Source organism: Acromyrmex echinatior, chromosome 10 (genome assembly GCF_024713525.1).
Source record: "Acromyrmex echinatior isolate Ae372 chromosome 10, ASM2471352v2, whole genome shotgun sequence".
NCBI lineage: Eukaryota > Metazoa > Arthropoda > Insecta > Hymenoptera > Formicidae > Acromyrmex > Acromyrmex echinatior.
Genome location: NC_141861.1, coordinates 4,407,802 through 4,433,806, shown reverse-complemented (window position 1 = coordinate 4,433,806; position 26,005 = coordinate 4,407,802). Strand labels below are relative to the sequence as shown.

The 26,005-nt window shown below is 40.2% G+C and overlaps 2 protein-coding genes across 5 annotated transcripts in view; one reads left to right on the top strand and one right to left on the bottom strand.

Annotated features, from left to right (window-relative positions):
• Atg16 (Autophagy-related 16) overlaps nt 1-26,005 on the top strand; it is a 408,498-nt gene that overhangs the window by 287,160 nt on the left and 95,333 nt on the right. The window lies entirely within an intron of this gene.
• The window catches only part of neo (ZP and PAN domain-containing protein neyo), a 179,884-nt gene that overhangs the window by 119,019 nt on the left and 34,860 nt on the right, over nt 1-26,005 (bottom strand). The window contains exon 2 of the mRNA XM_011065882.2: nt 14,190-14,229. The gene's annotated coding sequence lies outside the window, so the exon portion shown is untranslated. The remainder of the gene's footprint in view (nt 1-14,189; nt 14,230-26,005) is intronic.

The following is a 26,005-nucleotide window of genomic DNA, read 5'->3' as shown; positions in this document are numbered from 1 at the left end:
CGAACCTTTTTTTGTAGTTTCACTGAGCCGCGATTTCATTTCGATAGAATTCACACAGACAGCAGAAATCTCACTGAATACAACGTCATAATATTTGTATGTCGCGGCATTGTCGTGTGTGTCATGCCATTCCTTGTTACGATTATTGGCATACTAAGAGACCGAGTGGGTACAAAGAGACTGGAGTCCTCATCTGAATATTCGGCATTCGACCGCATATGATATCTGGGCTGAAAGCGAAACGGAAGCAACGGAGGTAGAGGATCGTACATTCGACTAGTAACTGGCGCACAGCTGGCGAGCCTTGCAAATTCACGGTATTCGCGGATCGGCGGAAGTTACCATGTACGTTTCTGGAGCTACGGCGGTGGTTTATGGGCACTCCAAATCAACGCGAAGCGAGGTTCTTGCCAAGCCGAGCCCAAGCCGACTCATCAGATTCCGGCGTTCTACCTATCCGGGTCGCAAGGGTTATTTCGAAATGGCAAAATTATTTTGCCCCGTAATTTGAGAATTTCTGATAAGAGATGGACGCTGCAGCTGATACTGACAGTGCATGTTGTACGAATATACCTAGCTAACTAACCTGTGCCTAAGCTATCCCGCAGGGCATAGTTCTCCAATGTACGTTAATTCTCTTAAGGTAATTGCTATGTATGCGCACGTATTCTCGTATTCACACGCAGCTGCGTACATAGATCCACTTTACTTCCTAAACTAGTTATTCGATGCAACAGCATAAACCCTTAATATCGACTACGGAAACTACTTGACTCTACTTGACTCTACTATCGACATCTGCGAACGTCTTACTCGCATCCTTAAAATTCAATCATATATTATTAATCTTGACACGTTACACTTTGGCATACACTTTAAACTTCAAACGTACGACGGCGATCAATTTTCTTCGTGCCTGCTTTTGACAACGACTTTTCACGTAAGGAAAATAGCTAGTATTAATCGCGTAATGTAAATATTTTATGTTCTAAAAGCTAGCCGAGAGAAAAGTTTCGAGTAACAGAGTGGTTTAAAATTTTTTAAGAATATTTTGACGCAACGATATATTCTGTAAAATGGATAGACTTTATATTACTATGTATATATCTAATAATCACATACTGCAATAATCTGGACCAATAATTTGAAATAAAAATTATGTAAAAAAAAGTTTGCGTTCACAGATTTGTTATCGAACTGATCTCTTTCAGCGTTGTCGATATAAATCAGTTTTTCTCATTCAATTATCGTATGAATCTGCTGAAAACGACTATACATCGCATATGCTTACATGAATCCAAGTACTATTCGCAAATGTCCTCAAACGATGTGCACAACAGTTCGTCGCAGAGCCAACGTGGATAGGTCGATATCGAGTCCCGTGTCCGAAAATATACGGCATTCACAAGAAGGAAATTGAACGAAGCGGAAGAACGTAAGGTAAATAAGAACCTCTACGAAATAACGGGACTCGTAGGAAAGCTCAGTCTCATCTCCCTTCGCTCCCGTTATCTTCCCGTTCCTCCTGTTGGCCCCACAGTCCGTCGAGTATTATATTCTAACCACCGTGAGGATTCCCATTATCGAGAGCAGTCACGACGTATCGTCTATGGAAGAGCCGACCCAAGACAGATCGTAACGTATTTCACTTTCTTCCCGAAGGGCCCGCCAGATCTCGTTCCCCTTCCATCGGATATCTCCGGACAGATGATGCATTTAGAGGAGATGGTTGCGAGGGAAGCGAGCGAACGCTCTCTCACCCTCTCGTGGACACGAGAAAGCCGTCTAATCGAAGGCGGAAAATCGCAATCGCATTACCCACGCCACTCCGCGACCGTGCAAGGGTTACCTTCCACGGTCCTCGCTGCGGTCACTCTGCGCAAAGGGCATCTCTGGCACGAGAGAATTATGGGATCAGATCAAAGGAATTATGAAGATAATTATAAAATACCGAGAATTTTTAAAAATATAAAAATTGCGATAATTTACAACCTTCCCTCTCTGATTTCGCTGAGAAGATAGACATCAAATGTGTACGGGCAAAAAAAAAAACTTGGATCGGGAAAGAACTTCCGGGATTTGCTGCAGAAAAATACGGGAATTTCTAGCTTGTCGTCTGTTCCTGGGGAGTGCTGCGCTACCAAGGCTCGTTCCTAGATCCACTGGTATGCGCCTCAATGGCAGATTGGCTCTCGCCCAAAGCCGCTCTCATCGTTCGTGCTAGCGTAACCGCGGAAATTTTTGCTTGATTAACGATATAGATTTCGATATTTTTCCGCGACCCCACCGTCCACCTTTGGCACCGGGATTCCTCTTGCGTGTCGACGTCCTTTACGGTCACCGTAGCGGGAAACCATGCCGACGGAAACTTACGATCGTAGCGCGAGGATAAGACGATCGTCGAGCAGTAACGGCGACGCGAGCGTTATGCGGAAGATCCGACGTGGTAAGGATCCTCGCCCCCTCCAAAGGATTGCGCGCGTGTAATGTATCCCCGTTATAAGAAAATATTTATCTCGTTACGTAACACGGATATCCTTCAAGGAGACCCTCGACGTCCCCCGCCTTCTTGTAGACCCAACTGTACTCATAATTATATGGTAATAACGCGCGCTTTATTACAACCGTGGCTACACGATAACAAGACCGGTGAAGGGCTGAGGAAAGGACAATACCGTGGCGCACTTGGGTTCACGTGTTTACCGTGTACCTATGTTCGTAGAGTCATCGCTGACGTTCATCGCGTAAGGAACGGGACACGGTATGCTCGTAACCGCTTCTGAAAATAGCTTCCTCGTTTTCTCCTCTTCTTGGAAGCATATAAATACTAGTGTGTAATGTCTTCGGTACTAGTATCGTAAAACACATATTGTAAAGACGAAATTAGTGAAGGTATATCATGGTGAATTTATATCGTACGTTTGAGTAACATCACCGTTGCGAACGAATGAAAATGTAGATGTACACATGTACATTTTTATACCGTTAACCAGACGTTATCCTATCGCCTAAGTATTCTGCTCGCGGTTTCTGCCAACAAGCGGAAACGTGCGATATCGTATTCCTGGATTCTGAACAAGACGTGACTTCACGGAGGTGTTAAAGTTCCTCCTATAGTTTGTTATGTCCTTTACTTGAACTACGTTCATGATCAGGGTGATAATGAGTATCACGTAGACGTGATTACGAAACGTTACTTATGGAAAACAGAAAGTTTTTATCGTCAATTTTGAGAATATTATAACGGGAAAGTTATAATAAGAAAGAATTGTAAAAGCGTATCATACTCTTCTAAAAAATTAATGATAATTTTCACTTTAATAACACGATTAAAATAAACTTTTTTCTTTGTCTTTGCTTTATCCTTTTATAAAAACACGTCGTAATTAATAAAATAATTTTAACGTTAATAAATTCCCGTTTCGTTTTTAAAAAAGGAATGCGTATTGTGTTTGCATGATTTTCGAATTTATGAAGAAAACAAGTAAAATTATAACAGGATTGCCACAAATTCCTTATCTTTACCTAAAATTTTATAACTTTTCTCTGATTTTCAGACAACATGTTTATTCCTATTTTCAACAACTTTTTGAAATTTTTAGTATTTTCGTCCTGGTTTAGAAATCATTAAATATTTGATCAAGAAAGCAATTTAACATAGCAACGTAAATTACTATTAATGGTGTTGATACTGTTTGCATTTAATTATTAAATTTATAGTATTCCAAAACTGCGCGTAGGTGCGTGGTATACGTATATTAAACTTTTTCAAAGCTAAAAATTTTAATTTTCCAGAAAATTCCCTGACTTCCCTTATTTTCCCTTATTTGTCGTTTTCGATTTCTCTGAATTTCCAATTTTGTAGCAATCCCAGTAATACAAATAATACAAATATCGATGAAAAATGTCACAATTAGATTTATTCATAAAGATAATAAAATCTGATAATAAAAAGCAACACACGAAGGAATTTTCGACCAAACGAACAGCCAAAAAATCATTCAAGAAAACGACAGGAAATTTACGAAATGTTACTCGTATGGCGTTGATGAAACGTGGCATAGTGGAACATGCAATCGCTCCGGCAGGACGAATTGGCAGTCTGGCGCTGCGGTACGAAGCGCGATGGTTAAAGAGCGAGCATAGACGTGACAAAAACGGTCGGCGCGAAAACGGGGAAAGGAAAATAGGAGCGGTACTTACCGCACGCGTTTCATCATTCCCGACGAGCGACATGCAGGAATGCATGTACGCGCCGCGGGCCAAGCTGGACGCGGCCATGGCACGCGTGATTCGCGCGCACTAACGACGCGCTTAGCTCGCGCTATTCTTTCGCGATTATTATCATTGTCGTCGTTAAAGATAACATCGTAATTGCACGTCTACTCGGTTTTTGCGCGATAGGCTTTGCGTAGATGACGAAAAAGCAAGCATTTCCGCGCGAGCGGCCGACAATATTCCATCCAATAAATGACCGTAACTCGCAACAATGGCCGGTGTTCTTAGCAAAGTCTTTTATTTGAGACTATCTTAAATATTGTCTTAATCTTTAATTGACGTTGTGAAAAAAATCAATTTTTCAATTCACATTCATATATTTTTTCACTCTTAGACTCTCATTTACCTATCTTTAATCAAAACTAATAATAACTAAACATTAATATTGCATTAATTCTTATGTAAAACATATTAATAGATACTTTGATAGACGTTGAAAAATTTGATACAAGTTCAATGGACTCGCAATGGCAATTAAGGGTTAAGATGTCATAAGGCAATCATAAGACTATATTGGTATATCTTAAGACACTACTTAAGACGATCTTAAAGTAAGAACGGACTATAAATACTAATGAGCGATTTTGCTACCACCGCTCCTTCGTCAACTTCTTTCCTATAACGTTATTCACGATCGATTGAACGATGATCGATAAGAGCGAATATCTCCAGTGTGCCGAAGGGCACGTTACACATAAGAGTATATTTATGTATATGTGTGTATGTTATGTGTGTGGTTACACTCTTCGCGTTGCTATTGTATACCAGCCTGTGCAAGAGCCTGTGCTTTCGCTGCTTATTCTTACCTCTCACCACTTTCTTAGGTAGCGCTCTTCTACGATACTTATTTCACGATAGACGGAGCCAAGTCAATGGCGAGCGGCCCCAGCGGTAAAGAAAATACACACTCGTCGCGTATACACGTACAGTACCCTGCGGTGGGATTGCAGCTTTTATTGCGTTTCAAGGTTTGTTAGCATTGGCCCGTGGCAAAACCCATTCCCCTCTTCGAATCTCTCTATCCACTTTACCATCTATCTTTATTCCTTACATTTCGATGACATGACGTTCACCTGATCGCTTTACTTTACGGATGTATAAATATTCGAAGGATGAAATTAAGTGATCCACAACATCGTTTAAATCTGACGTTGCTCAGCTTCCGAAGTATGGATTATTAATCTTATCAGCAATAAGAGCGTGTATTGAGCAATTCGCGTATCTGGTACACTGCATCCCATTGCAGATGCACGCGTGGCTATATAATACATGTACATACACGTGCATCTGTCTCTGTGTATGTACATGTGTAGGTGTGGTTTCTCGCCCCTATATTGCACAAATAGTATTGAACGACTCGTCTGAACGTGGTGAAGAGAGATAGAGCTGTATGGTTGCGGATATAGAGGAGATGTAGTAAGGAGGACGAAGGACGGAACATGCCGTTTCATTTGTTTGGTGTTCCTCCAGGGTATTAGAGAACGTGCCGGCGATACGTGGTATCCGTATAGACATCACTACCTAATAGAAGCAAAGCAATCTGATGAAACCAATAAGCGTGAAGGAATGCGGGCGCCTTTCCCCCTTGCCTTCATTGTCTCCCCTTCTGTACTTTGTATTTCTTCTCGCCTCCACCGAGGCGCTTCGTACCTCCGTCTGTTCTTACAAACCCCCGGCCTTCCCCGTAGTTACCTTCGCCAGCGATCCTCTTATTCCGATCTCAGAAGATCGAATACCTGTGCAAACTTAACGGAGGCGGGATAGATGGACGACGACGGCAAATCGAAAAGATGGGAGGGGGGAGGATAATCACATGGTTCATGTCAACTTGGGTAACAATCAGGAGGGAAGGTCCAATTTGGCGAAGAATTTTCGTATGAGCAATGGGAGAGCGATCGCGTTGGTTAATTAAACCGACCGAAGATTAGCGGGGAGACTTTACATCGCGTCCCGGAGAATTATTCGTTTCGCATGGACTTACAAATTATCAGATAAGCCGCCTGAGAAAAATAATGTACGTGATACTCAGGGAAAGATAAACTTGCTTATTTGACAAAATCTTTTTTCATAATAAAATGATCGAAATCGCTTATTCGATATTGGTTGAAGATTACGCTAAACATCATCGACAAATTGATTTAACGGACGTAGTGTGCGTAATACAAAGACGTGGAAAAATATAACCAACAGTGCGCGATTACTGTGCCCGTCGTTTCCTTTTATCCGTTCGAATCCGGGATTAATCTCTCGTTTCTTTGTTGAAAAAGTTCTTTTACTACTCGATGTAGCCGTTCCTCGAGTAGAGTAAAGGGCAAAAGAAATAAGATAAGGAACAGAATCTAGAGGCCGGGTGGCTTCCTGTCTCCAGAATATACAGGAACTATCTTCCCTTTATACTCCTTCGTTCTTCAAGAATGGCATTTTTTATGCGCTTCAACTGAGATTCGCCCCGTATGTTATCTTCTTCGCCGCGATATAAAAGGCTTATGGCATGTATTTTCGTTTCTCGATATTATTTAATAATATCTCGAAAAAAGTCTTTTATTCTTATCCATCAGGGACTTTTCTCACTCAATTACACGTATATTTTTTTTCAATTTTCAATGATACGATTGTCCGTTCTTACATTGCAAGATGAACATCTAATGAATATGGTTATCTTCTTTCTCTTTTATGGTATCTCTTTTCTTACATAGTTTCTCTTTTGAAATTGTGATCTTTGAACACGTTAACAATGCTAAGGGAAAAATTTGAAGCAGTAATAATACTTCATAGAAATATAATATTTTATATTTGTGAATTTCGCAACTAACGAGATTGAATCTGCAAGATTTAATTGCTTCGCTACATTGTGAATCGAGCAAAATAATGCATTAAATAATCAATATGCATTTTTGTACAATAAAATATTATATAACAAAAAAGTATAAAAATGTTATTAAAAACTAAAAATTATTCCACGATGTCTAAAATTTCTAATATTTGTTTCAATTTATGATACGTCTGATATGAATACAAAATAATATTGTAGAAGACATCTCTTCCACATGATGGTCACAAGGATAATATATATATTGAAACACGTTTGCAATCTAACTTCAGTGAATAGATGATAGCATGGTCTAATTGGTCGACGTGCGCCGAAGGCAAAGTAGCTACACTTATTCGATGTTGTCGCGTTGAATAATAACGGTTACAATACTCTCTATGATTGTCTTGCATAACACAAAAGGTAATAACATCGTATTGATTTCGTTATATATAAAGATGATATTTTAAAAGAATTTTAAAATAAAGGATATAAATATTATCAACAATTTTGTGGATTTTATTCTATAGAAAATCTATAAAGGTTCTAAAAATAATAAGTGTCACTTTCATTGTATCATTCAACGCGGGTCTGTAAATATCTTGCTCTTAATGCAATATTGTACACATCAAGACCTTATGTTCTGGCTTTTAAGGCATTTTCATATAATTGATTTATTTCATTAGAGCTTCAAATTCTTATTAATTTATCCTTCTCTTATTCACAGAATACGATTTTATTATTTTTAAATAATATTTTGTAATTTAATAAAACAATTTTCGCGCAAAATATTAAAATTTATATATATCATTTTATTTTATTTTACTTTTGAATAAGATTTCCATTTAATTATACTATACGATGTATTAAAATATCCATTCATGTTTTTATTGGTGCGGAAAACCTGACGTCAGTTTGATTAAACATGTGTAAAAGGGCACGCGGCTGCTCTGATTATTCTCCTGAATGGCGGGTATAAATCCAACTTCGAAACTTGAGTATAGTTACGCACCGATCATATTAACGACCATTCTGCCGTATTTCCTGCGTGCTTAAAGTGCCGGCAGCAGCGCGAGACGCGGCTCGAGAGCCCGCTCGGCATCGCCGATACAGTGTAATTTCATGGTGCCGTCGATGCAATTCGCGCTTTCGATATGCCACAATTTCTGCGCGAACCGTTATGTGAATTACGATGTGGGTAGGAAACCCGCTTTGAATGGGGAGCACGGGGTTCCCCGGATGCGAGCGTGCGCAACAAACGCGGACAAATGTAACGTTCACGTAGGGCACGTTTGCCGTGAACTATGCTGATGCTGATACAAACTGGTCGCGTGTTGAGAAAGGAACACTGCGACAAAGAACTCGCGCGATGAGATATGTACGTCGTGGCTAGATAGAGGCGTTTATTCTGTCGTGAATTTTCTAAGAAGAATACTTATTGTTAGCGGACGCTGAATAATGCAAAAAATAAAACTGTTAACTCTGTGTGTAGCGTGTTTATTAAAAACATTAGAAATATACCGTAAACACGATATAAAGCGATAGTGAACGTAACAATAATTAATGAGGTTTCTAATAAAGAAAACAATGTACTATTGTTTTCTTTATTAGAGTATTTTGAATAAATATACTGAGGAAAAAAGTCGAAATATTCGCAATATTACATGTGAGCATTTCCTCGATATTTGATTATTTAGAAAATTGATTGTGATGACAAAATATTACATTTCTATGAAATATATCTCATTAATTACTAAAAAAAAAAGTAAAATACTTATTTACTAGGAACAAATTATCACCGTAACTAAATGAAGACTTACTTCAGTGAAATAAATATTATCTCACAAATTTAAATTTTTATCTTTTTCTCAGTGTAGCGCTGGAGGCTGAATCTAAGGCTCGTGATGAATAAAGTTTGGGCCGTGAATAATAATCTTCACAAGGACGTAAGACGTCAAAAAGCTGTCTTGCAAGTCTGGCGTATCAACTGACTGACAAATGCAGCTCGAAAAATGAGACGACACTCTCAGCAGATACGTTCTATTGCAAAAAAGAGAAAATATCTCTATATTCTCCATCATGCCGTAAGAAACCGCACATGCAATCGCATCGTTCTCGTTTCCGCATTGCGGAGACAAGAATAATCGTGTTTTCGGATCTTTTTTGAAGTAAAAAGCTTTCGCTTCGTTCCCGCATAGTCGGTCGTCGTCTGTCGAGAATGGCCAAACGGTAATGCGAAAGACGGTTACTCCTGATTGTATCACGCTCGCACGGAGATCGACGTACTTCTGGGATCGCTTCTCGTAGTTTCGTCAGGGTAATCACATCGCTATGTTCGTCCCGCTGAGAACGGAATACAGATGAAAGGGAAATTCATTCCATCGGTCCGACACGTAAACTTGGCAAATAAACTTCGCCCTTGAAACATCCTCGCTTTACATCACGGCCTTTGCTTTCTTTTTCCCCCAGGAAATTCATAATACCAAACTCCTACGGGAATATGCTGATTTTACGAGCGCACTGTTATACCCGGCGTCGGGTAATATTTTTCGAAAATTGTCGGAGCCGTAAAGTACGTAATCGCGACTCAATTTTCACTTTGAAAGGAACGCCCATACTTTGCTCTTTTTTCCCTTTCTTTTATATTTTTTTTTCTCTCTCTCTCTCTCTCTCTCTCTCTCTTCATTTCCTTTTTCCCTCCTTTTACCCACGATCCTCCTCGATATGCACCTTCTCTATATTTAATCGCGTAGGTATATCCTGCTGCCTCATCATTATTTCATACTTTGCACATTACTTTCTCCCGTCTTTCCTTTTTACACGCTTTATTAAATGACGTCTAACTATACCGACGGCAATCTTCCACACTTGTGCGATGGATTACGATCACCTTAACTGAAAGATCGCTACAGGAATGGGCAAGGCAGCAGAAAGCTTATTCGCAAGATATTATGAAATTATCGTCACTAACTATCCCGTCAAAAAAACAATTAAATAACAGTTATTCGTAAATTATAAAATTAAATGTTAATATATTTCAAAGTATTATAAATTGTACTGCTTTTATATTCGTCTGTAATATTTATATAATAATATTCTCAATTTATATGACAGCAGATATTTTCAAAAAAAAAAAAAATTTTAATAATATCGAACGAACAAAATACGAAATATTTGAATGTAAATATCTTCGATAAATTGTATTATATTGAGAAAAATGATTTGCTTAGATAAAATAGTATAATAATTCTGGTGAAAAATGGACAAATAATAATTTTCTAGTTAAATTTATTAGAATTCTAGTTGAGTAACTAGAATTCTGATTGATATAATTATTCTGATAAAAATAAGAATTCTAGTAAATTTTACCAGAAATATTGTATCAACCAGAATTCCGGTTATTTCAACTAAAATTCTAAAAAATTTAACCAGGAAATTCTGATTTGTTCATTTTCAACCAGAAATTTTTTCAGTGATATTTATCCAATAATTATTTATGAGAGAAATAGTGATGGCCAAAATCCGAAGTGCAGAGAAACGAAATAACGAATTTACGTTAGTTGAAAGGATGGATAAGTGAGAAGAAAGAAAACGAGCGACGAAGATGCGTGTCACACATCATCGTGCAAACAAGTGTGGAAAAACGCCCTTGAAGTCAATTCGGTGCAGCAAAGGCGAAGAAGAACGAAAGGAAGCACGGAAAGGACGTTCCATCAGTCGTGGATGCATTACCTTCCGCCAGGCGTCTTTTACGACTTTTTAGGAAGTCACAACAAAGTTCGACAGCGAGAGTTTCGCACAATGGCTCTTTGCAATCGTTCCCGCCTTCTTTCGTTGAACCTCTCGTTTCTCCCGTGCAGACGTCCCAGGCATTGTTTTCGCGCATCGTCGGTTGTCCGCGCCATTCCGGTAAATACGGCCGGTCGACACCAAATCCTTTGCGCCGATTATACTCAATAAAGTTTCCGAGTCGCTCGTTAAACTGCTTTGAAATTACTGCGGCGCGGCCGTAAATGAGTTTCGAGATTTAATTTTGTTAAGAATAGTGGATATACGCTCCAATTCAACGTGACAAAATGGGGTTACGAAAACGAACTTTCGAATTTATATATCGAAATCGTATTTTTCTATCTTGAAATAGTTTCCGATGGTAAAAGTAAGTCCGGAGGGCATTCAGAGAAATATAATTCGAAATATAATAAAAATGTTATAATATCATAGACATTGTGAATTCAATAAACAACGATTAGACAGCATTCTGTCGTATAGATTTAAATAAAAAATATGTTGTAAACATATACGTAAATTTAATGTGACTTAAGTGACGTTATTATGTAACTTTGATGATAAAAATTTTTTACTTGTAATTATGAGTAAGTACGTAATTTTTATGGGTACGTATATAACTCAACTTCTACCATATCATCTCATGTCAAATCAAGTTTGTTTCTAATTTCGTATTTACATTACTCTAATTACATATCATATTTATATTAACAGTTTATATATTTCAATTGCAATCTTTCTATTTAATTGCCTCTATTATTTTGTATGAAATTTGTAGAACTGATTCGATCAGATTACCCTACAAAGATTCTCAAATTCCTACTTTTAATTATCATGCCCTAAAAATTGTATTCACTTATCTATATTTTAAGCGACCATTAAACCCAGACAGTGAAAAGAGAGTTGTATCGGTGACTCGTTACAAAACGCGCCCGCAAACACTTCTCACGCTCTAAAACGCGCGTTAGCCATGTTTAAAGGCGCATATAAACTTCGCGCGGTTCTACGTTTCCTTTTATTTCGCTCGATAATTTCACATATTTCGCTCGCGACTCGCGGTTAGCGCGGGCCGTAAAAGTGCCGGGGATAAACCGGTACATCTTTCCCGCGCAACTTAGCGAGAAATATCTCTTTCGTTGCATCGTGTCCCGACGGATGCATAACCCACAGATTATGAAAACGGCGCCGAGCGGACGTTGCGCGACGTTGGAGCGACGACAGAAAAACAGAAGAATGTCGTCGTAGACACATCGAACGCATCGCGTTTGCGGATTCACCATCGGTACCATTAGGTAGCCTAACTCCCCACGAGTCTCTCGATGTTGACCGATAATAATATTCCATTACAGCGCAACAAGACCGTACATTACCGGTCGTCACGCGGACTACCTTCGCGTCCACGACAGCGATAGCATCTACATGAGGCGTTAATTACGTACCGTCCTACCGCGTTACACTGGCACTCGAGATATCTCTTGGCGGTAGCCAAACAAAGATGGGGAATCGTCAACTCGATCTCTCTTCTTCTTCTTCTTCTTCTTTTCTCCTACTTATCGCACTCCCACTGACTGCCCGTCCCTTCGCCGCTCTCTATCGCGAGACTCAAACATGAGATCAAATTCCAACGTTTATTCAGACCTGCCGCCGGCATACGATCGCCTCTGATCCTTTCTATCTCGCACCATTGCAGCATTGCGAGATAGAAGGAAGACAGATGCGCCGAAGAGGTATGAGGAATCGTCTGTAACGTTCAATGTATAACCGTCCCGAACGACATTTTCAAACCGGTATCCAATGTTCCGCGATGAATCGAGCTCAAGATGATCGAGATAGTTACAGATACGAATAAATAATATAATACATCTCAAATGGATCTATCATATATCATGTCGATAACTCTTTAATCTTTTTCTCAATATTAAGCAAACTGTATTAAAGTAATAAAGAACTCAGCTCTTCGTCAAGTAATAAAAAATTGACTCTAAGTTTAATGGGATCTTAATCGGATTTTTCGTTTCTCTTTGTGAAACTTCCTACATTTTGTCAGCGATATTTCTTTTTATGCGCGCTTCCTAAAAATATCATATAAGAATATTCCTTAGCCAAGGAAAATTCACACGTACGTTCCATGCAGTATTCAAGAATTACGAATGAATACATATCTCGTGCTTTTGGTTCTAAGACGTATAGAGTTACCCATTTCCGCACTTCAGTGCTGAACTAACTTATGTCCCGTGTAAGGCTACAGCACTGTTACGAGCACATTCTATGCGTCAATTGGCTTGATTCCAATGCGTGTGTGGAATAGGTAATCTACACATTTCAATTATAAACTTAGAGCTACACGAGCTCTATCGTGTATGCACGATTCGAGCATGTTCTACACTTTATCTAGGCGCGGTACAAAGATATGCGAGGAATTGATGATTTATAGATTCTAACGAGACGTCTATTATTATACATAAATATATCACGATTGCACGTACAATAGTACAACTCTATTAATGAACGTTCTATTTTCTGTATAATATTTTCTTATTTTCGAATATTTTCTTGTTATTTCAATCGATAGTCATTCCCGCATTCCCCAATTTTACCGCACTCAACGTGTGAGTGAATTTCGGATACTATTATTATTTAAATCTTTCTTGAAATTGCGATTAAAAAGACGTAACGGAATTAATTTTAACGTGGACTTTAGGCGACATCCTAGCGACAGCCAATGCATGGGAGAAACAGTAAACCATTGGACGAGAAAATAGCTAGTGACAGATTCAGTCGATGGAAAGGAATTGTGCAGCAAGGTGTCGGAGCATTTTACCGCAAGAAGAATATAGGAGTTGTACGGTTTTCTCTCCTTTTATGGCGATTTCAGCAAGTACTGTCGGCTCGAGTGACTAAAATTTCTTTAGATCATTCGTAATTTAAAGTGTCTGTGAGTTTTCACAGTTAGAAGTATATATCTTTTTGTTGATTTTATCAATAATGAGGTAGAAATGTAATTAATTACAAAGGCGAAATAATATCTCGAGTGCTATTAAATTGAAAATCTTGATCGCAACTTGTCTTTGTAGTGAGAGATGATCGTTAGGCGTACCGGTAATAAATTTCCAAATATCTAGGATCGGGTAAAACCTTGGGATTACAAAGAGCAGTCGTAAACTTGCTCGGGTGAACTCGAGTAATGTTACCTTATCTGCACCTAGAACGATTCTCATTAACCCGCCGTTGCGCCATTACGCGTCACGGAGAGTCTCGCCTTTCTCAAGCGAAAAGTTAGACATATTTGGTATTAAAATACTTATGCATCACTTACCGCTGTTGTCGTAACGTTCGACCCTTGAAGCTCCTTGATCCTGCAACAAAAAAAAAGACAAATTTTTTTATTAAAAAATAAAAATGTTGGAAAAAAAAAGTACAGAGAAAAAATACAGAGTACTTTACTTCGTATATATACTGTAAGTTTCATATAAGTAATTTTCTTATTACGAGAAATATTGGATGATCACTTATTATGCTCGCGTATAACCAATAATCTAGAATTAAGTAAGTGGAAATTTTCATTTCTTCTTGCACGTGTATGAATGTGTGTGAGACAAACTGCTATTCAGACTGCGGCTGGAAATATTCAACTCTGCGAACGCGTAAAAATTCAAACTCTGTCTTATCAAAGTAAGGAATAAGCGACGTCGGTGAATGCGCGACCGTTGGTGAACTTTGCGATATGACATATAGTCCTCATCTTACCTCGTCGTACGCGAACGCGGGGTACCGAATTTAAATTCTTTTCGCAGTTTCCCGGGAATCCACCGTAGAAAACGAGCGATGGTGAACGAGGTAGGGCGTGCATGACTGCAGAGAGAAATATTAATTCCAGGTCTTTCTCTCACCCGCTAAGAAGGTGCGGACTGTGTGCGCTACTCATATTCCGAGTACGTAGTAGTAACGGACCCATGAGAGCTAGGTCGGAGGTAGAAGGACGAATAAATTTCCGTCCTGTGAGTCGGTAATGGAAGAAATGGCGGGGCACGCGTGGTCGGGTTAACAACGCGCACGAGGGTGGATTGTTAAATCGGGGTAGGCCCGGACAATGTGAGCACAGCTGCTCGCATGGAAAACGCACGGTCTTATTGACGTTTCCAACGAGAGACGTCAACCAATAGACGACAAATTAATCAAATGCCGAATAATATTTTACTTCGTCAAATGCCCATTAATTGATAACAATAATAAGCATTGACAATAATAAGCATTGATAATTTTTGCCTTGTTTGAAATTGAAAATGTGCTTCGCGTGCAAAATAAATTTAATAATAATAATAATTTGAATTAAAGAGAAATGCAAATTTTTAATTAAAATATTTTTTGTATCAACATAATTTCGCAATAATCTTGTTACAGTAATTTTTTTCTCTGATTTATGTAAAATTTTTGTTTAATAGTCACATGTCAAAGTAATCGCGTGATTACTGATTTTTTTGGGATTGATCTTCATCAATCGCGTATCACTATTTACTCTTTGAATTTCACGGAGGGAATTGAAGCGACGATCAAATATCATGGAATGTCAATGCAATTGCATCGTGCCGGTTCTCTCATTCGACTACAGTACGCGTGTGGTGCACGTACACGGCAAAGGACGCAGAAATGCAGCGGCACGATGCGGTCAGATTCGCGAGTAGTTTCAGCCGATTGCTGACCGCGTACATTTTGCGGACAATGCTTTCCGGGAAACGCATCCTGGATCCAGTTTCCTCCGCGGGAATGCGGCGCGGGGATGAACGGTCGAAGAGATAGCGCCGGCCTCCTGCACATCGGCTGCATCGTCATTCGATGCGTAACTACATCCAATTGCTACCCGACAAACCTTCCTGGGAATTCAGCGAGCCGTGGCGCAACCGCGGTGGTTACACCGTGGCAGAGGTAGACGAGCCGAGAACCGTGAGGAGCGACGATGGCAGAAGGAGAAGGTGATGGACGCAGAATAAGAGAGGCATTATACGCCATGGTTTATAGCACAAAGTGCAGCAAGCAGCTTGGCGCTGCCATTTGCCGAGTGACATATGCTTGGAAAGGGAAGCCGCTTGGATGACAGTGGAGGATATAAAATCCATCACTATCGTATCAACGAGTGACTCGGTTGCTACGACGTCATCGTCGCCGATGTCGTCGCTGATGTCATCGACGTTGATGTCGTCGTCGTCGTCATCATCATCAACTTCTTTTCCGACGACACTTGGGCATCTTTATTCTACTCTACCGCTGGTTCTTTCAAGAACCTTAATATCATCTCAACTAACTTCCTCCTTCGCTATTCGATATCTCTAACGGCACGTTACATAAACTATCAACGCCTCGACGTAATAGCCAACTTTATCGCGCGGTTTGTCATTAACGATTTTACTGTTAAACATGCGTAAGGAACCACCATCAATTATCCATACGAGCCTGCAAGGTGTTGCGGTGCGTTATATCACTGGTAATTATTAACTGATTGAAGTTATTATTGTACGGTCATAAAGTGGATATCCTTCGCTCGGCTATAGGTCTTCTTTATCTAGTACGGTGAGACGCCGCCGCCGCAAACTGGTGTGCCTCGCGAAAGGATCGTAGAAAGGAACGGGAGACTATACAGAACTTAACCATCAGACCGTCGCTTCTCGTCGTCCCTCTCGATCTATTATACGGTTGGTACACGACGCTTTCTCGTCGTGTGGTACATATAGCATGGCGTGGCGTAGCGTGGCGTGGCATGGTCACGGCGTGGTCGTGCGCGACGAACGGTATGGCACGCTTCCGCGGTAACTCCATAGCGCGGTTATTATAAATTCTCTGGGAGTAAGCGTGGAGTAGGTAGCCACGTAGCTACGTACTTGGATAATAGTCTGAAACAAGTACCGCCGCGGAAAGGGCGAGGTCAGCTTGTCTGTCGCATATTAAAGACACTGAGGGGCTTGTATCTCCCCTGTGCGTGAAGGACCAGGAATGCACATACGTGCATATACGTGGTTGCGCCCGGCCGTAAGTGGCTCGTATATTCGACGAACGGCCGCCGCGGCCGTGCCCCTGTATCTATCGATGGTCAGGCGGAAGAAGTTGGCTCTTCCATCCGTTCCACCACCACGATACGGTCTACCGCCGCACACGGACTCCACGAGCGGCGCGAGTAAATTAAAGGAGACTCTCGCGACAAGCGCATTGTTACACAGCTTGATATATGACGTCGGTTCGCCACGCGAGACGGTGGAGACTCCGTAAAATGCAACATTATAAAACACACATAATTGATTTCGCACATGATAATCGTGAACCCCTAATTATCTCGATTTCCCGCCATGGGCGCTGCAATTCTCGTTTTAATTAGATTTTCCGACTAAAAGAGATAATGCCGCTTTGTTGTTTTATGACGTTAAAAATCGCATTATTAGCACGTTGATTAGAGTCTTTTAGTTATGCGTACTCGTAATTACATAGCTGTTTACCGGTGCTTTACCGTTTTAATTTGCTCAGCCGGATTACGAACGATCTTACCAAGCGAACAACTACTAGCAACTACTAGCATGCGCGCACAGAATTTCGGCGTAAATTGGTCGTGCGAAACACGCACAGAACGCCGTATTGTGCCATCGCAGTTTGCAAGTAGTTTGTAGATAATTAACGTCATATGATCCCTGAGAAGCTCCTTATCTAGCCACGTTATCGGTCAAAGTACACTGAGTAGACGCTTTGTTCCTCGCGGGAGTTCAATATTGTCAAGTGGAAGTATACATCGGTGGTTGACCGTAAAATTAGAACGTCTTGGTAATTTGCTCCAAGTAAAATCGAATCTGCTTCACGTACAAGTGCCGAATTACGTCACAGGACATGCGATTAAATTCGCAAACCAACCAAGAGAAGCAGCGAGAGAGACGAGCGAGCATTTAACAGCGGCAGGCAGATTACCTACTTATCTTAGAGCTGAACAGGGAATCGAAACGTGTCTCATCCTTCTCTCCCGATCGGCCATTAACGAGCACAAGCATTTAGCGACTACCCATTGATCGTTGAAAAATCCCCGACGCTATCGTCTGTTTAACGCGATTAGGGATTAACCATGTTATCCGGCGACAGACTAGCAAGACTGTTAAAACGAGGAGGATTTTCAGGAAGACGCGGCGATATTTCACACGAGAAATTTCGAGCTGGGATATCCGCGACGGCGTGTCATTCTCGTTATCTTTACTCTTCTTCTTCTCTTCTATCTCTGCCGTTCTCGGACCAATCATAAGGCGAGCACTGGCGCGTGAAATTTCCATAAAAACCGTAGGACACATAAAATGTTCGTACAAAGGACTGCTTTATGAATTCGCGCGAGATCCGATCGAACCGCGTATAATATGCACCTGCTGCAATCGTCAAATGAGCTACACGTAGTCGTTCGTTCTAACCCCTATTCAGGAACCACGTTTCCTATCGAATATTCGCCTGAATTCACGTTTTATTGTCCGAACCTTGATTTTCTTGTGACCGGTGACTTCGTGGACCGAACATAACCGCGTTACCATTCTGCAACGTACAATTTTGCGGGCCGAATTCCAAGGTATTTATAAAAATGCAACGATTCGCACGATATCTAAATGGTCATATTTCTTTGAGCAATCTACAAATATTCCGGTTGCGTTGACAGATATTTACGTTAACGTTAACGTAACAGTTGATTTCGACATATAGGCTTCTACATTTTAAACTGTAATAACATGATTTATATATGTATAATATTTTGAAATTTTTAAAGAGATAGCATATTTTGTGTAAAACAAAAATTATATAAAACTATAAAATAATATTTCTTTTATTTAGATCGTATTTACGTAGCCTCGAAAATATGTGCTTCAATTATAACATTGTGAAATAATAATATTAATTAGCACGAAATTGTATGTAAATATAATTAGATTATGTGGTTGTACGTGAAAAATTTATTTCCACTTGAATTAATGAATAATAATAAAAGTTATATGACTACAAATAAAAATTACGCACACATGGAAGATAGGCCAACATTCCAGTTCGTATCGAAACTGTTACTTTGTACTGAAGCATTTGCGATTTATGAACTTGAATGCAGCAGTTGATTGTGTGACCGCGCAGCAAAAATATTAATTAACCACAAACCGCACATCGTAAAGAACGTGGTTAGAGTTGATATGTAGACTGCGGTATGTAAGCAATAGTTCCATTTGTTGACCTACCCAGAATCTATCTAATCTGAGGTTATTATATAGCTGAGTATTATATTGCCTCAAATTCCTTATCGTAAAATTTCATATCCTTTTCTCTAATTTCTAAAGAAAATTTCATGATTTTTCTTGATTTTCAACATTTTGAAATTTTTAGTATTTGCGTCCTGGTTTAGAAACCGTTAAATATTTTGTTAAGAGAGCAATTTAACATAGTAATATAAATTACTATTAATGTTGCTGACACTGTTTACATTTAATTGTTAAGTTGATAGTATTCCAAACATGTGATGTATGAATATTATTGTTTGAAGTCAAGAATTTTAATTTTCCAAAAAATGTTGCAATATTCCTTAATTTGTCTCTGATTCCCTTGGCCGTTTTCAATTTCCCTAATATTTCCCTGATTTCTAATTTTACGGCAACTCTATACAAGTAATCATAAATTGCCGACTGATGACATATCGAGAGAAATAGAGCAGAAAAGGAACACATGTCGATATTAACAACTTTGACGTCCACGTATGTTCAAGCAAAGATTTCGAGTGACCGGAGAAGGTATTCGCGTCCGTTGAAATTGCTTCGTTACATTTACATGAAATGTGATCACGTCATATGTGCGTCACCATATGAATAAATATGTATACGTATATAATGACGTGTTGTATACGCGAGGAGATTTCGCATGACACAATACCGCTCGTGCATGCCGCACTACGGTCTCGTCAGGCTTAATTAGCGGGATACCTTAAAGCCACTTGAGCTAATGATTAAGAGGAAATATTTTCACGTCGTGTATAAAGTAGCGGTCAGGAATCACGCGCGAGGTCAGAATCATTTCGATTGTGTAAAAATTATGAACTGATAAAATCGCAAACATCATTAACCAGACATTTAAAATTCGATGAATATATAGATAACCGCGCCTTGAAATGCGGGAAGAAAAGAGGATATTAAAAAAAGGTTTGATTTCTGCCAAAAAAAAATGTAAATAAATAGTAATACTGGGTTTATATTATTAATAAACGAAATCTGGTATTGTGCGAAGCAAAAAAGAGGATGTTAAAAAAGAGTAGATTTTTATTATAAAAAAAAAGTATAAGTAGAGGAAATAATGTTTTTTGACCTCATAAATACGATAAAATTATTAAAAAGTTTGGGAAATATTTCGAAAATTGAGCAATGGTGTGTTTATCCAAATTTCAATATTCTTAATTTTCGAAGTGTTCCCCGTACACCACGAACTTTTTAATAACTTTATCGTATCCAGGAGGTCAAAATCTACAAAAAACACTATTTCCTTTACTCATATTCTTTTTGAGCAAAAAGCTGCTCTCTTTTAACATTATCTTTTTTTGCTTCGCACATTACCAAATTTCGTTTACTAACAATATAAACCTCGTAACATCTGTGGAATGAAGGTAGATGTCGGTCTAGAATGCTCTCGTGCATTTGTCACGGCGACAAACAGATCCATTTATGCGCGGCTCTGTTTATATCGGTCGCGCGGCTTACGTACACGTTGCATTCACGGTGAATGCATCTCCGGTTGCACGAGGCGTTACATGTTATTTTGGCGCCTGCCGTAACCAGACGCATATTTCACGCGTCCCACTTTCTTGTCACAGATACAAGACTGTCAGACAGGCAGCTACCTGCAAAAGGAGCTCATTCGTTGTTTTGTTTATGGCGCAGTATGCACACGTCGCGACGTCGGGCGGCGGACGTCGTAACATTTAACGGTATCCGGATTGAAACTATCTATGGTAGCTTCTTAGTCGTTACTTTTGGTCTAGCACGGAGAGGCAGGAAAGTGCGCCACCGTGACACATCTTACGCACGTCCAAAGAAGTCATTCAAGCGATAAACTCGTACGCATTCATATGTAAAATTAATCCTCGAGCTATACGGTATATCGGAATCATCAAGGATGCGGGAGTCTATTGAAACTATTCCAATGAAACTATTCCAATGAAATGATCCTTTGGAGGAGAAAGAGGTACAGTTTATATCTCGTTTGACTAAACAAGCGACAGGCATGGACGATCAATGAAGGAGCACTTATGCGAAACTAGGTGAACAGGAACGCTTGAGCGTTGATATCTCGAGAACTTTAATTTCCTTAATACGTCAACCGTAACATAGAACCAATTAGTATCGAGCGATATACTTGGAGAGGGATCATTCTCTCGGTAGTGCCACTCTCGGCACTGACCGGTCAACCGGTGCCCAGCCTCCAATTTCCTCCCGTTACCTCGTATCTATACCGTTGCGTTGTATCTATACATTGTCGCCCTCCACCTCTTAGTCCACATCCGCGTACTGCGTTGTCGTCGCCTATGACCCGACCTGAATGCACACAACAGAGGTGAATTGCTGCAACTGCAATTATGCGGGACAGCCCACAAACGATGTGGATATTCTCGCGCGCGCCTTGTCGTTATCGAGACAAAGGGTCTTAAATTCCTTCCATTCAAAACCATGCGCAAGAAACGCGCGTAAAAAGCGCAGCTTTATTTCCTCCTGCAATGTCCCTAACTCATAATGACACTCCATTACAATAACGACTCGGCAAACGGTGAATGAAGTCGCAGAGTCTTAAAAACGATATTATCGACTATGTTTAACTTCTCCAACACGTGCCATCATCAATTTCTGTAAGAAAATATGATAGAAAGATGCGTCAAGTCATCATTTTTATTCCTCAATTATTTTAATCACGTTAGGTGTTATTACGCACATTATAATTTTGTCACGATTACTACGAACGACCAATTAAATCTATTCGCGCAATATATCGCGTTACGCGTATTTGATTCGCGTCCAAGATTAGAATCAACGATGTTTTAGCATGTGCCTACGTAAACCGCCGTCGAGAGCCGCAGCGGCGCGAGACCTTTGCCACGTGATAATATACAGCGGGTGTACAGGGAGAAAATTGAATTAAAGTCACTTAAGTGTTTACTCACGTTCTCAATTATACACGATGAACCCTTGGCATCGAAATAATTATCAGTCCATTGCAGCCCGTTATTCCGGTGCACATAACGTGCAAGCGACTGTATAGTCTTAGCCATCGTCATCGAGGTTGTCATCTTTACTATCATGAGGCGCATATATATATATATATATATATATATATATATATATATATATATATATATGCTCGCGTACGTGTATCACATACCTCTCAGCACCTATCGCACGTTCATCAAATGTTACAGTGACCACAGTCCAGAGTATCGTGATAGCACGCAGGAGTTTCAAGACTCATCTTCCATCGATAAGAAGCGCAGTTAGCTCTAACGTAATAATTATCATGATTTTCTATAGATCGCGGGCGGCCCCCACGGTAGGTCACGAACCCTCTACGGGACTGCGGACCTACGGGATCGGGTATTAGGCGCAAGAATGGCGACCGGACGAATCTGCGGACGAGATTTAATGCGGGTCTTATCCAGGAATGCCGAGCTCAAGATGCACGAGATACAGCTCTTCTATAGAGCCCCGGCATACGAGATCGTGTCGAGGTGGTCTTCAAATAACAGTAAATCGGTTTTATTTTCTGTTCGTACAATAACGCGATCGATAAGACGTATTCGCCTGTTCCTCGCTCTTTATGTCGTGCTGATCGACAAATCAGTTCCGTGGTTTAATGGGAGTCACGAATGAGATGAGCTGTCCCGTTCTTTCTCAACGCAGCTTCTTCCACGTATTTTTATATATGCCTTTGTGTTGATACTCGATGTTCATAATTGATAATATACATGTTAACGTAAAATTTAATTTAATACAAGTTTTTTCTTTTAAATGACATCAATATCGATATTAATATTTAATGAATGATTACATAATTTTTTTGCTTCTGGATTTAGTATTTTTCTTTATGATAAAAATGGTATAGAATTCGGCGCAAAAAACTGTGCGTTTATTCCGTAAAGGCAAAGATCTTTATGGATAAAATTAGACTGTATTTCGACCAACGTGAACAAATATTGACTTTTATATGAAATCAATTATGAAACGAGCAAGGTGTGAAATGGAAGATAATAGAAGAGATAGACATTAAATTAGAATGGATAATATCAAAGGAGACAGGAGCAAAGCGTTGTACGAACAGCGCGTGCCGCAGAACAACTGTGCATAGAAAACGTGGGAAACGCGTGGAAAAAAAAGCATTTTCTACAGACAGATCTCTCAAGCGTGGGCCGCTTAGTCGGTTACCTTCTCATTCATCACGAATGAGAATGTCAGCTGAGGTGATACGGCTGTTACACTTGTCCTACAGGACAAACGCCAATGTCTTTCTGGCATCCCCCTTATTTTGCGCACCTTCCTTCAGTCTTCCTTTACTCTCATTACACCGTTTTGATTTATCCCTCGGGACAAAGCTGGAACATGTCCCCAACTCCTTTGTAGTCCTTCAAGAGGAAGTACAGCGCGCGCGAAGCCAAGCGCCTTGTTCAACGACGCGACAGCCAGCAGTCACGAGCTCTTTATCGCCGCGTGCTAATCAAATTCAACGTGGTGGAACGGAATTAAAGTCTCTCGGTCGTTTATGCGCCCGTGATTAATCCCTCCACGATTCACCGCCCGGCGTGTCTTATACGATTTATTATCCCTCGGCCTTGAACAAGTCGACAGATTGAACATCCCTGAAACATTCTGATTGATCAATAGACAAGAATGAAGGATAGTAGGCCGGATTCTTCTGTCGTCATTTATCATGAAATTATCGTATGCGAATTATTGCGTGCGTCTACGCCGGATGGAATCTTTCCTATGTTGATATCTAGTCATTAGGAAACACGCAAGTTATGAATGTATAACGAAAACGTTAGTCTTGTAATACCAGTAATCATGACAAAACTACCTTCTTGTAAAACAATCTCCTGTGTGTGTATGGAATAGATTTACATTAAAATTTGCTCAGAACGGATTTATTTTAAGAAATCTTTTGTATCACATATAACGTGTATGAAATCCGTGTATGGTATCCCATATTTTCTGAAAGGATATCACTGAAGATATTTTCCGCTCTTCTTTCGATATATAACCGATGAAATTCGTAACATTCTGTGACGTAACGTTTTGTGACAATGCCACCAGCATAGATAGTATCCCTATCTACCTCGATCACTGTTTGCAAATGGGATTCCCGCGATCATACGGCAAACAAGATCTCGCCAAGTTCGCAGTGTCAAGGAAGGAAGCACCTCTTTCCGCATCTCTGCGGAAATCGTCCTGGGACAAACGGACGATGCTTCATCTTCCTGAAACGATTTACAAGCTGCGTCCGCGCCGTTTCTTCCGCGGTGCACAGGACGGTTAAGGTACGCTGAATTATCCATCGTGTAGACCGAAGATGGACACGAGAGTTAACCTCTAGTCTCGGCTCGAGACCGCATCAGCACGTTAATGCGGATAGGAGAGAAAATGAAAAAGAGGAGGAGAGAAAGACGTGAAAGGAAAAGAGAGAGAAAGAGAGAAAGAGAGAAAGAGAGCCCGCCTCGCGTTCGCGTTATCTCCGCGAGTGCGCATACATTTGCTCCGCAAAACAGTTCCGTTTTCTTTACCTCTCCCTCTCTCTTTCTTCATCTTCTTCCTCTTTGTAGCGTGCGCCATTCCCGACCGGTAGACGAACCTAACTGTTCCGAATCGTCGCGATAATTTCGTATCTCGCATGCAAGGCGACAAGGCGCTCGCTCTCGTGCATCGTACTTCGAAACTACGTCGACCGCCCGCTCTACGTGCTCGGCCCTCCTCCTCTTGCTCCAAATAAATCGATAGATAATCCCGCATTACGGACCGCGGTATAGTCCGAAGAGAGGAGGTATGCATGTCGTGAACTGTGTAGGGTATCTAGAAATTGCTAACTAGCTCAGAGTTCGCGAGCAAATGTTATCAGCGGAGGAAGCGGATGGAAATATTATGAGTAACTACGGGGTACTAAGAACGTGCCAAGTATCATGTAAATGAAATGAGTTTTAACGCAAAAATAAATAAGGAGAACAGGTAATTAGTTCTTTTGTTAAATATTGCAGATAAGATGAACTTTTATAATTTCTTTTTAATTTTTCCCAAGAGAAACCGACTTTTAAAAAGTAACTTTTTTTTTAAATAGCTATTCAAGATGCAATAGCTGTATATTGTATATACCATTTGACATTTGACGTGAAATATGTTAGTCACTGTAACTAGAAAAAAAATTTTAACCAGCACAGCGGAAAGATGTGTCTAACAAAACGTTTGCGTTCATGGACAAGAAAGGAAGAGAAAAAAAAAGTATTAGATAAAAATATCAATTGTTGTATATATATATATATCGCTTCTTTTTTTTTCGCGGGTTCCAATTCCGTGGCAGCCGCCACAGCGCTCCTGTATAAATCAATAAATAATGCCGGCATTATTGCAACGTAACATTACGACGTAACAACTCGCGTTTAGCCTTCCGCAAGGAAAGGAGCATCGCGTACACGTTTGCGATGTATCCTCACGATGAATCCGCCGCCTTCCATCTTCCCGCCGTGTACCGCAACGCGCGGCGGTGCAGAGTTAATGACGCCATCGCCGAGAATTATACCCGGCGAGGTCGTGCGTCGTACTCTTACACGCTTGAATCTCTTTCCGGTATTATTCATTACTCCTTAATAATGATCTTCGCGGCTTTCTTTGTTTTCTTTCCTCCTTTCTTCCGTTCGCCAGCCGGGGCCACGACCGTGACAAAGTGTGTGCCTGCACGCCCGTGCGAGACTGTGAAAGAGGTGAAGGGACAAACCGCAGAACTTACGACGGATCGCTCTCGTTTGCCCTCTTTCTTCGAGTCCCCGAGCTATCTGCTCGTTCTCGACATTCGATCTTTTTCCGCTTTACTCTTAAACATAAATATAAATCTCAGGAGCACCGGGAAAGT